Source organism: Pseudochaenichthys georgianus, chromosome 5 (assembly GCF_902827115.2).
Source record: "Pseudochaenichthys georgianus chromosome 5, fPseGeo1.2, whole genome shotgun sequence".
NCBI classification, from domain to species: Eukaryota; Metazoa; Chordata; class Actinopteri; order Perciformes; family Channichthyidae; genus Pseudochaenichthys; species Pseudochaenichthys georgianus.
The window spans coordinates 20,522,969-20,535,760 of NC_047507.1; the positions used below are offsets into that span (position 1 = coordinate 20,522,969).

Genomic DNA, 12,792 nt, shown 5'->3' on the forward strand with positions numbered 1-12,792 from the left:
GACAGGAAGGACCTCCTGTCACAGCTCAAGGGTCAGATCTGGCATCCCGACCCTCGCCGCCTTCAGCTCTGGGTTTGGCCTCTGCAGGGCCCAACCCACTGTTGAGCGGTGTCACGGCATCTGTCAGGGAAACTATCCTGAATGCCAGAGCTCCATCCACTCGGGCACAGTATGAGTGCAAATGGAGGCTCTTCTCCCACTGGTGTGTGAGTAAGGCTGAGAATCCGGGACATTGCTCCGTGGCCACCATTTTAGAGTTTCTGCAGTCCCTTCTGGATAGTGGACGTTCTCACTCCACTTTGAAGGTGTATATGGCTGCTATCTCTGCCCGACATGTCGGAGTCGATGGCGCCACAGTGGGGCGCCACAGGTTGGTGTCCCTCTTTCTAAGAGGGGCTCTACGGCAGCGCCCCCCTAGCACCCCAAGGGCCCCGGCTTGGGACCTGCCCCTAGTGTTGGATGCACTATCATCTCCTCCCTTCGAACCCTTGGCCCAGGTCGGGCTTAAATGGCTGTCCCTGAAGGCAGCATTTCTGCTTGCCATAACCTCAGGGAAGCGAGTCGGAGAGCTTCATGCCCTCTCCGTAAGCAGTACATGCCTGAGGTGGAACTCCGATGGCTCGGGTGTCACCCTCTGGCCGAATGTGGCGTTCTTGCCCAAGGTGCTTCCACTAGCCCACTCCAATCGGCCTATCCAGCTGGCACGCTTTAACATTCCACAGGAGAACGGCACACCTGAGTTGCTGTGCCCTGTGCGTGCCCTGAGGGCGTATATTGATGCTACGGCCTGTATACGACAGTCAGAGCAGCTCTTCGTTTGCCATGGCGGCACTAGGAAGGGTCGTGCTCTCTCGAAGCAGCGGCTGTCCCACTGGGTGGTGGATACCATCACATGTGCCTATGGGGCCAGTGGCCGCCCCCCGCCATCAGGGGCCAGATGCCACTCTACAAGAGGCGTCTCAACATCGTGGGCTGCCCTAAGAGGGGTGCCCCTGGAGACCATCTGCGCCGCGGCGTCATGGGCGTCTTCTGGCACATTCTCCAGGTTCTACCGGGTCAATGTCGCCACTCCTCACCCCCTGGGGGTGGTCTTGTGGCCAAGCTCCGCTGCTTCCAACTAGGTGAGTAAGTGCTTGGATTCTTCATGACATGGTTGGTATAGGTCATCCAGTGCTAAAGCACCGCCTCTGGCGGTCAGTAGGGACGAAATAGAACGATAGTTACGGCTGTAACTACGGTTCTATGAGTCCCGGATGACCGCCAGAGTTTCCTGTCACTCAGAATTCTTGTGTGCTCGCGAGAAGATTCTGGGAACAGATCCTCTGTCGACACCGGCTACATCAGCCGGTGTCACGTGGGTCACAGGTGACTTTGTTGTTATTGGTACTCGAGCTGCGCATGCGCGCGATGGACATATCCAGTGCTAAAGCACCGCCTCTGGCGGTCATCCGGGATTCATAGAACCGTAGTTACAGCCGTAACTATCGTTGTGTTTGGCAGTAGCCCTCTACTTGGTCTAATTAAAGGAAATAATACTTTGTTCGGTTGGGTTTAATTGGGTTTCACATTCCACATTTTCTATAAAAAGCATAATGGAAAGTGAGAACACTGTTTTTTGTTGTATGACCTCTGCAAACATTGTACTGAAATCCATGAGCTTTGCTCTGAAGGAGTGGAAAAAAACAAATAAGCTGCCAGTTATACCCAGTGGTCTCATTTTTAGCAAAAGGGTGTGTAGACAGGCTGCTCAAGCAAACAGAAGAAGCAAAGAGAAACCAAAGGAGCAATAACAAGAGCCACCAAGCTAACATCATTCGCTGCTGCTTCTGGGTAAGAGAATATCAGTCATTTGGATTCAGAAATATGTCTGATAGCCAAAGCGGTAGATTAGTTTTTAGTTTCAAGGCCTCTGTTTTCTTACTCCCTGCTGCCGCTGTACCAGATGGTGAGCGTCAGCCCTCAAAAACTGGATCAGATTTTAGAAAAGGCTGGAGACACCAAAAACAAGACCTTTATTTCAATGTGATAAAAGGTAAACATTGACTTTTGTCAGGAACTCATCAGGAAGATATTGTTGTCCCACTTATTTGATAGGAAGGATACATTTTAAGTTTTGTTATTGTTTTTTTAAACTCCAGGTCATAGTTTAAATATGTTTGTGTCTTTGTTTTTAGGGTTAGGGTTAGTTCATTCAGGCTTGTAGTTTGTGAATTAGTTTTAGATCAGTTTGATATTTTAGTGTTTTGGGCTTAGACTCAGACGAAGTTGTAGTATTATATATGTGATCCACTCATTTCTTAACTTTCTAGATATTTAACCGTCCTCATAATGAAACTCAAAAGTTGTGTTCAAAGTCTTTCAAATGTAGTCCCAATGCCAGTTTTCTGTTAATCATAATCCTTCAGTTGCATCAAATAAGTTGTATTCTAAAGTGTTTGAGTATGTGAGGTCGGTTGTTGAGGAGATTAAAGGTTAAATAATTGCTTAGTAATAAAGTTGTCAGTGCTAGAAGGTTAGAAAACTGCAGGTACTGTATATTTGCTCAAACTGAAGCTGCTAGATCAACATTTGTGTGCTCAGATGAGAAAAACACATTTTTGTCTAACTGCATAAGAAGTTCATGCCACTAGGTGGTGATATCTACTCTCTTTTTGTAGCTCTCTTGCTCTGATTTATCTACTGATGGCATCCCAAAGCCCAAAATACAATACAAGGCTTATAATATATACTATAGTAAGTGTATTTTGAGCTTCAGTAACAAACAGCACATGTGATGCAATTGTGTGGAGTATGTGCAAATTGATCTTTGAGATGAAACATTCTTAATCTTCAATATTTTTAGTATTTTTCAGTTTTGGTAAATTACAAAACAACAACTTTTCATGTTTTACTTGCTTAGGCTCGGCTGACTTGTGGAAGCTTGTGTGGTTCTGGTTACTAGACTTCCAAATTATAATATATTTAATGAACTTCAGTGCTTTTAAACATCAGGAACCATGAGAGGAAGTGGTGCATACTTGTCACAGGTTTTATAACTATGCTTTCTGGGAATGGGTTGTCACTGTTTATAATACATCATGCCAGGTGGGCCCTGCTCTGTTGGTTTAAGGCTGTCTGACTCCCCTCTGAATTTTGCATCAAAGGGAGAGTTTACTAGTCAGCTTACACTAAATTGTTGTAAGCTTATCTGTAGTCTTGTTTGGTGACTTAACGTTAATTGAAATCCCTTTCTCTAGATATCTAGTGTATCTTATTCCTTTTTTAGGTGAGTGAAAACACTTTTGTCCTTCCCTCACCTTGGTGCTCAGCTGGTAGGATGTTGTCAGTCTCCATGATAGCTACACACTTTGATCTGCAATGGCCTCCACTGTGGCTGTTTTCCCCAGCATTCGCTTCAGGAAGCTCATTCCCTGATTGCTAGGGCAACCAGGGAATGAGCTTCCAGCAGGAGCCGGGGAAGCCTTGGGCTGCGTTTCACCTCGGCAGTGCCACATGCCTGCTGACCTACTGCTGGCGAGGATGAGGAGGAGGAGGAGCCAACTTTGCAGAGGAGCTTCTCCCAGCCCCCCCCCCGTTAGAGCTGCTGCTGCTCTCTCCCTCTGCTGGCCACTGCACCGTTCTCTGACTCACTCTGCTCCAGTAGTAACATGAGCACAGGAGGCAAGATGTCATCCTCCTCCTCCTCCTCCTCCTCCTCCTCCAACAACGATGGACAAGGGAAGCCTAAACCTAAATCCCCGTTTCGCAAAAGGGGGAGTCTGCAGAGCACCACCAGCCCCGGTGAGTGTGGGGGAGAGGGGGTCCGTAGAAGGAATGAGTGAACTCCCAGATGATACATCAATGTATAGTGAGAACATCACACAGATGCTTGTGCAGTGGCATTTAAGGATCTATGCTGCTCACTAGGGGCAAAAAGAGAGGATCCAGATGTTGGGACCACTGCAACTCTAGTTTATATCCCAGTTTAGTTTTGTGTCCATTGTTGAGACATGTGGTAAATGTGTTTAAAGCTTTGATTTGTTGTGTATTCCTGATGCATGCTGCTTTGTGTGGATCTTCAATGCAATTGTAACTAAAAGGTGGCAACTAATCTATTTTATTGATACTATTTTTGTATTCATTAGTTCATTGTTTAGTTGTTGTAAATGTTAGAAAATATGGATAAAAACACACTGCATGTCCACATAGCTTCACACAGCCTTATATTCGTGATGCATGACTCAAGAAATGCTTGGAAGTTCGATTTGATAAGTTATATTATAAAACAACTATCAATAGCTTGAATAGTTGTTTTATTTTGTTAATCTACCCTTCGATAGGTCAGCTGAACTTGAAACTGTTCCAAACTAAAACCATGCTGACTGCTCAGTAACAGACACTGCTGTTGATATGTTAATACATAAACATATACAATATAATACAGCTAAACTTTTTGGATATGAATCTGCTTTGACTCTTTTTACTGTTACATGATGCAGGCTGATGGCAGAACACACTAGTGGGTTATAGAAAGTGTTTTCAGAGTGTTTCCCAAAGATAGCAGTTGTGTGGTGTGGCTGCCCAAAAGATGCACCCCTTATCATACTAATTATTTCTGCCCCGGGGCTGACCAACTGAACAACAAATGGGTCAAATTTAAAACATGTATTTTACTTGTTTGGATGGCAATTGATGGAGATGAACATTTTAAAGTGCATTTTGTCAGTTTATGAATGTTGAAGTGATATTTGTATGATTGGATAGATGTACCGAGCCCTTAATGAAAACGTAAAACACCTTGAGTGTTAATTCATATTTGTATTGCTTGCTTTAGTTACAATGACCTCTGGACTTTTTACCTTGCTTTATAAATGTCAAACTGTAAATCAGTTCTATCTCAGATGTTATTCTATGAATAAGAAATTAGTTATTGGCAATTTAATTGGACTCATCACAGGCCTGTTTCTTACTGGCACATGTTAGTGTATTAATTAGTGTTATGTGTAGAGGTTTCATTAACTTTTAACTGCGATGGGATGCAGGCCAAATGATCAAAGCTCTGTTATTACCTTCTGAAGTTGAAGCTAAATTATATATTTGGAGAGAAACTAGAAAGTTAGACCAGCAATGTATCTATTGCAGGTCTCCCTTGAAAAAGAGATCTATGATCTCAATGGGACCAATCTGGTTAAATAAAGGTTTGAAATGAAATGAAATATAAGGCAATTCAATGGTAATATTGATTTAATCTGAAGCCACTTCCTCAGTGCCACAGCACACATATTGAGTGTTGGGAGAGATGCCACAGCAGATCTCAAGCAGTAACTCACGTTGACAAACACTGTATTTGCAGAGGAAGCCTGTCTTTGCTGCAGTAATAAATAACTTAGAGGTCTCTCCATCCATGCAGTCATTTAAGTCCTCTCAATTAGCCGCTCGGCTGAGCCCTCTGCACTCCCAGTCCGTCATAGGAGCCACATGTAGGCCACCCATTACAGCATCTCCATCTGACCACTATGGTCTGTTGGCACTTTTGATGCAGCAGCTTGAGGAGTCATGATCTGCAACCCTCCATATTTCTTGTGTTACCTCTTGAAGCAACCTCAGCAATATCTCCGCTCCACCACACATTTTATTCCTTTGAGGTTTATTTATATTATCTCCTGCACATTTAAAAATTGTGGGTGGAAACACTGATTGCATGGTCCCTTTTCTCAGCTGCAGGGATCTGTCTCTGCGTGAAGGCCGCTCTCTCTGGACCTTCGTTGCATCACATGAAGCAGAATATTTAATGTCCTAGCTCTGCAGCTAAAGCTATATGACGTGATGTATAGAGACTCTTAACATCTGCCAGAGAGGTGCAGGGAATTCCTCTCTCCAGCATGAGTCACTGCTGCGCTTTCTGTTGTGATCTGATCTCATACAGAGGCTCTGATCTCCACTAACTCACAGGCCTCTAACTTGACACTGGCCTCTGTACATTTAATCTGTAGGCTGTCTGGTAAATTGTCTCCCTGTGCTGGTTGATTATTTATCAGAAATGCGGTTGTTGTTGTCATGTCATGTGACTATCTCTCTTGAATTCCTTTGTGTTCTGTTGTCTTGTGACTTACCTAATCTTGTGGGCTCTGTCGATTACCCCTGGGGGGGCTGTCCTCACCTGATCATTAGCACATCTACATGTTGTTGCTTTATTGATCTTACCCTGCTCAAACTGAAACCTGCGACACATGGAGCACCTGCACAGGGCCCCATAACCTTGTGGCTTTGTATGACCTACACCTGCTTAAAAGGTGGAATTGCTTTCTTCATTACAAAAGACAGAGCAAAGTTGAAGTGTTGAGGAGACGCATTTGGAACGAATAGCAACTAAAGGTATGCCAACAATTAGTTTAAAAATGAAAATACCAATAATTAAGTGCAATCCCTGATGTGTTTTACAGGGTTTTTTTTCTTGCAAACGCCTGAATATTTGGAACATTATTTGTGAAAAGCTGCATATAGCAGCATATCAATAACAGTTATTTACTTTTCCAGTTCACCACTAGGGAGAGTCTCTGACACAAAAGTGCTTAGTACAGTCAGACCATCATTTTCAAACAAGTGGCTGGTTGTCAGTGGCCGGGGTCTTGGGCTGCTCGGCAGTCAGATATGAGTGAGGATCAGTTAGCTCTGTGTTTGGATGGAACATTCCAGGGCTTTCTTTTGCTATGAATAGCACAGTTGCTTCCATGTAACAGAGGAAGTGTGTCAGTTCTGGAAAAGAGATGTTGTAGGACCAGGAATCAAGGCCTCGAAAGCTGTAACACCAGGTGGGCCTGTTGCTGGGGCGAGTAGATAACCAGCAGAGGCACAATACAATTCCTTTTGAATCATCAAAACATAAACACACATACAGACTCGCATGCTCAGAGCAGTTTGACTCGATGTCTCCCTGGGGTGATCTGCAGGCTGACAGATGATGCTTAAAACACATAGGGGGTTGTATTTCATTGCTGATGTACAATTTAAGCATGCTGCTTTGGTCTGTCTCTGCTCTCAGAGTCCACCTCATTGATCACAGATGAAACGGCATCAGCTGATGTCTGGTCCCTGGCTGGCTTTTATTGTCCTGTAACCTCATGAGTCAGTATAGAGCTCGCCCACCACTGCCTTGGTGTGACAAAGATGAAAACACATATATAGTTTCTCAGCACACACTCTTCAAAGTCAACTGATCATTAGTGACCTCTTAAGAGAAAATCACACATTCTCGGTGAGTGGGATATTAAGTAATACATTATATAATTTGTCTTATGTAGTCATTGGTTCAGTCAGACAGTTTATCACCTGCCTTAATAAACATTGTTAATCTGATATTTATTGTTTGACATCAGGGGATATCAAATAGCAAATTCTTCCTTTCATTGTGTTTGCATTTTTGCATCCAGTGTAAAACATTTGGCCAACTTTTTACCTTTGCATATAATAAATGATGAATCCATTTATTTATTCAGACTTTTAGGTTGGGTGTTATCAGAGGCCTCCTCACTCCTCACTCAGCCATCTCTGTGAAGCAGCACCCTTTTTATTGCCTTCGGCTCTGATCCCTGACGCACCTTTGGTCTTAGGAATGGACGATTAACCTCTCAATGTCCGAGCGGTGCTCAGTACTTTGTGCTACATGCTGACAGTTTCAAATGACACAGTGCTCATCCTTTGCTATATTCAGATACAGAGAGATGAGGCAAGAGGTTTGGTGACCGGACAGGACTTTGGATAATCACAGAGGATCGGAGGGGGGAGTGTGAATGTGTGTGTGCTGTTTTTTTTTAAGTTTGTGTGTACAGTATATGCAGTGCCCATTTATTTGATGTAAGGGAGTATACAGCCAATGTTTTTGTATATGTGATGGACTGCAAGGAGGATTTATTATTTAGTGAAATGTCCCGACTTAGGAGGAGACATACACAGCATCAGCCTAAACCCTGAGAAGCCACGAGTGTTTTGATGGAATGTTTGTCCTGTTTTTATTCACAGGGGTATTTCTGTGCAGGGTCAGAGATTAGATTTGCTTTGACAGGGGTATTTGCAATAACGCCAGCTTGTGTGTCCTTCTGGGAGAAAGGCAGTCAAATAAGGTGCACAGCTCCTCCCACGTGCTCACTTGATTAGTGTCTTGGGAAAAACACATGTTGGAAAAGAAATGTGATTTAAAGAATGAAAGTGGACATGTGCTTTGTGTGGCTTTAGGCAACACATTTTTCATTTAATGTTATTGTTGTGTGCAAACTGTTATCAATTTATAATTTACAATCAAGAAAATGCCTAAAGCAAGGGATTGTTCACAGGAATATTCAGAAACACGCATCAATCCTCCACACGTACAGGTACAGGTGGTTGTAACTGGTTAGACAGGATTCTGAACGTAGCATTCCTCTGGAGAAACCCCTGTTTAACACCTCTATGTTCACACTTAAATTCTTTGAGAACTTTCCGTATTTAAAATATCGTCTATAGCAGTGCTTCTCAAAGTGTGGTCCGTGAGTATATTGGTCAAATTTCCCATTTGAAATAAATACATTTAAGTTTTCCGCACTCTGGAATGTCTCCGCAATGGAGCGAGCTTAAGTTTCACAATATAGCCCAGCGCAACACCTTCGTCACACATGTTGCCACTTGTTTGTACCATTTTCAGGCTGTTCTAGAAAAACGATGTGTTTTTGGATATTTGTGGAGTTAGGTGGTCCGCGAGTGTTTTTTTATTGGTTAAGTGGTCCTTGGTATGAAAAAGTTTGAGAAACACTGGTCTATAGGTACAAAAAAAATGCAACTAAACATGGCATCACTAGTACATTTCAGTCATAGTTCCTACCACTATTAAAGGTATTTTCGTCCAAGGCAAATACACTTAATTTACTCAAAATATATATATATATATTTAGCTGTAATATGTTTTAATGAGTATAAACTTTATGGTTACTCTTTTAAGATACAGACCAACACAAATGATGGTTATCGTGTTACCAGAGATGTTTTATGTCTGTTTTGATGCTGGAGCTAGCTTTGGGTTGCAAACACAGCCTCTGTTGCCTCACTTGCTGTATGGATGGAATAATGCATATCATGTACTATAATGTGAAACATTAGCAAACATTTGATAATTCCTTAGCTTCATGTCTACACAACTGTTGTTCTTTTTCATGGTGCCAAGATCTCCCAAACATTATTAAGCGTCACTCTCTCCAAATAGAGGACACATTTGTTTCTTTGTTATTTAAGTCAAAGTCATGAGCAATGTACTTCTAGGCTTTTCGAAATCTCAATCCTGATTTTTTTTTATTAATTATTGTAAGATGATTGACCTATATATCTTGCACACATAGTAGTGTATTTTTTAAGCAGAAATGTCCAAATATATTGTTAATTTATGGTGTTGTTTAGGCCTCAGACGAGCTGTCAAATACAGTGACTTTGGATTGATTTTTGTGACATCCCGGTCATTAGTATTTTATCGCACAAACATTGCGCAGTAAGGGGAGGAGGTTCTGTAGCATTATATTACATGTTATTTACCTCATGCTTTTAAAGCACTTACGTTCATTTACATATCGTAGACTAAATGCCTATGGGAGGAATTAGGGCTTTAAGTATTTTGCCCAAAGGCACTTTGTTTATTGCAAGGGGCTTTGATCGAACCGTCTGATTGGTAGACGCCTATCGCCCCCCCCCCGTTGTTGTTTGTGTATGTCTCATATCTGGATACATTGATGATTTTTTTATCTAAAGATGGAATTTAAAAAGAAGCTTCACAGATTATTGTACACTGTGATATACAGCAGGCCTTCCTGTTGCCACACAGCAGTCATGTGAGAGAGGAAGGCAACGGTCGCCCCTGGCATCATGTGATCGGGGGAGAAAGCAACATGGCATGCAGCATGTTAATTAACTCATATACTCATATACTTGCATGCTCAGTCAAACAATAATTGACTTCACAAATACAATTTGTGTTGTTATGGAGTGATTACAGGACAGTGAAGGACAAGTGGAGACAAATACAGTGTTACATATATAGACAAGAGATGAAAAAACTACTTCAGACATTGCATTTAAACCTTTGTCAATTACATAAATGATAAACAACACGGTGGGGGTTTGTTTAAGTCTTCATTTGGCTGCATGGATGCATTAAAACACATCAACAGCAAGCTGGAAAAATAAATATGCACATAAGCTTATTAAAATAAATGAATAAGAACACAAGCCAACTCTTTTAAAACTGTGTTTCAGTGTTGGTAAACATGAGGAACATCTAGTGATGAAATGAAACATACCAAATACAAATATTGAATCCATATGCAATTAAACATGTATTTTAATGGACCTGTAATAATTGTTTTGAACATCTGGTATTTATAACCTGATTTAAAGGTTTGCGCGCCGCAGCATGAATAAGAAGATGGGGGTAGAGATGAAGTGCGGCCTGCCAGAAATGCTGGGCCTCCTCCATTTTACAGCACAATAGAGGCTGAAGTAGTTCCCCCCGGTCCCTCCCCTCCTCTGCCACGTGGTATGATCCAACCCAGTATTTAAATCCGGGAGCTTGAAGGCTGTGCACTGAAAACCGGCGTTATCCAGGAAGCAGCTGAGAGGCGAGAGAGAGAGAGAGAGAGAGAGAGAGAGAGAGAGAGAGAGAGAGAGAGAGAGAGAGAGAGAGAGAGAGAGAATCAGAAGAAAGAGGGGGAAAAAACTGCTCCATCAGCAGCCTGGAGCTGACGACAGTTACAACAGGACAAGCAGAAAGAGATACAAAAGAGAGAGGACTGTGTGATCCTGCTGTTAGAGCAGCTTGTGTTGAGGAGAGAGTGTATCCTGTCCCTCTCTTTTCTCTCTTTGCTGTCATTCTTGCTCTCTCACTGTGTTAGCGGCGGAGGGTGCATCGGCCGTCCCAGGCCTAGTTACATGTCCCAGCATCCCGCAAGAGCTCAGACAAGGCCACTGCGACTGTAACGGAGACTGAAAACAGAAGACAGGGAGTTAGAGGTACTGTACCATGCATGCTGCTTAATGACAAACAGTACCGTATAATATAATGTGAATACTGTGTTGCTACAAGTTACAGTAGTTCTGTGTGATGCATGGTACTTATCGCTCCATAAATACCGCACAAGCTCACAGTGACCGATGAGCTGTCAGGGAACACAGTTGCGTCGTACTGGAATACCTGACAGCATGTAGAAAACAGTGGGAGGAATTGTAGGAATAAGGAGGGGGTTTTCTTTAAGAGAGAGACAGAAATACATCTTGCGTCTGTCAGGTGGGTCTGTTGCTGCGACACTGATATTTGGAAAGCTTGATGTGTGCCTTTTAGTTTACTGCAAAGTCTGGATGTTGCAGTGAATGAACATTTGGGACATCTGCTGCCGTTTTGCTACAGTCATCTATGATGCGGTAATTTTGCCCCCGTGGATTAATCACTGAGATCCTTGGAGTGTGCCAGTGCGCGAAAACAAACATACATGACACATGCTGTGGGACAGTGTGCAGTAGATCAGAAAGGCAGTGAAGAGTTGTAGATGCTGATAAGGTGCTACTAAACCTGGAAATAAATACATTTTAAATACATTCTTATTCAGAACTGCATCAACGCTGTACCTCTCAGGCAGGTTTAGTGATTGACAGATAATTAAAGCAGGGACCTCGTGTGCACCTGAACAGGACATTCCATGGGGCTGTGTTTGTGTGAGAACAGCTGACATTGTTTTGTGTGTTCTTGTATGTGTTAACATTACTTATCCCTTTCCTATTAAAGGCTTTTTGTGTTGCATAGAAGCAGTAAAGGAAGATGTTCATACCACAGTACTGAGAATTATCTTAGTTTTTCTGCATGTATTTGAATGTAATTTTGCATCTCCAGCAGATCTTCATTCAGTTAATTTGCAAGCAGTACTTTGGCACATTTCATCAGCAATGTTTGTTGAGGTTGTAGGGGTTTATTCTCATCTGTGGTTGCTAGGGAACCTGTAAAGTGTATGTCATCACTCTTCTTCTCCTCAGGGAATAAAGTGAAATATCTTTTAAACATTTAAACAACAGTAGTTATTCAGGAGTGTTTTACTAACAGACATTTAAACAAGTTTGCTTCAATTACAGAAACGATGCAACCTGCTAAACATTTAATGCAAAATGAAATGACCTTTTCTTATGAGAGTTGATTCCTTGTCACTGGGGCATGAATCCAACAAAGATCAAAGGTTGTTATCGGAGTAAAACGAGATCCATCATTTATCTTATCTATAACGAACCGAAACTTGTTAAATACACATTTAAAATAAAAGTTTATTTTCTGATATTAATTTTGGACATTAACTGGTTCAAATGTCAACAACATATAATTGGCTATAGTGTCATGGTGTGGCAAAGAATGGAGAGGAGTACCACAACACGTTCATCAGAGGTGGGAAGTAATGGAGTACAAATACTTCGTTATTGTACTTAAGTACATTTTTCTTGTATCAGTACTTTACTCCACTACTTATTTTTCTGACGACTTTTTACTTTTACTTCTTACATTTTTAACACAAATACCTGTACTTTCTACTTCTTACATTTTCAAAACAGGTTTGTTACTTTAGCTTTAATCTGTATTTGGTAGCGTGATCATTATTATTTAGAGTCATTGCGTGCCTATTGATTTTAACACGATCCGTGCATCCATCATTTCCTGGTCTTCTCCAAAGAAGAAGGACCAATGAGAACTTTGTCATGTTGCCGTTGTTCAGCATCGAAACATTCAGTAGCTAACAATGAAATTATTGTTCTATAAATATC

At 42.0% G+C, this 12,792-nt stretch overlaps 1 protein-coding gene across 7 annotated transcripts in view; it reads left to right on the forward strand.

The window, feature by feature from the left end:
* Positions 1 to 12,792, forward strand: part of LOC117446468 (AMP deaminase 2-like) — a 39,475-nt gene that overhangs the window by 7,763 nt on the left and 18,920 nt on the right. The window contains exon 1 of one of the 7 annotated variants that reach the window (XM_034082648.2): positions 1,741 to 1,830. The exons of 5 other annotated variants lie outside the window; for them this stretch is intronic. The gene's annotated coding sequence lies outside the window, so the exon portion shown is untranslated. Of the gene's footprint in view, positions 1 to 1,740; positions 1,831 to 10,921; positions 11,005 to 12,792 lie in introns of those variants that run through there. One more of the 7 variants, XM_034082651.2, reaches the window with a different exon arrangement.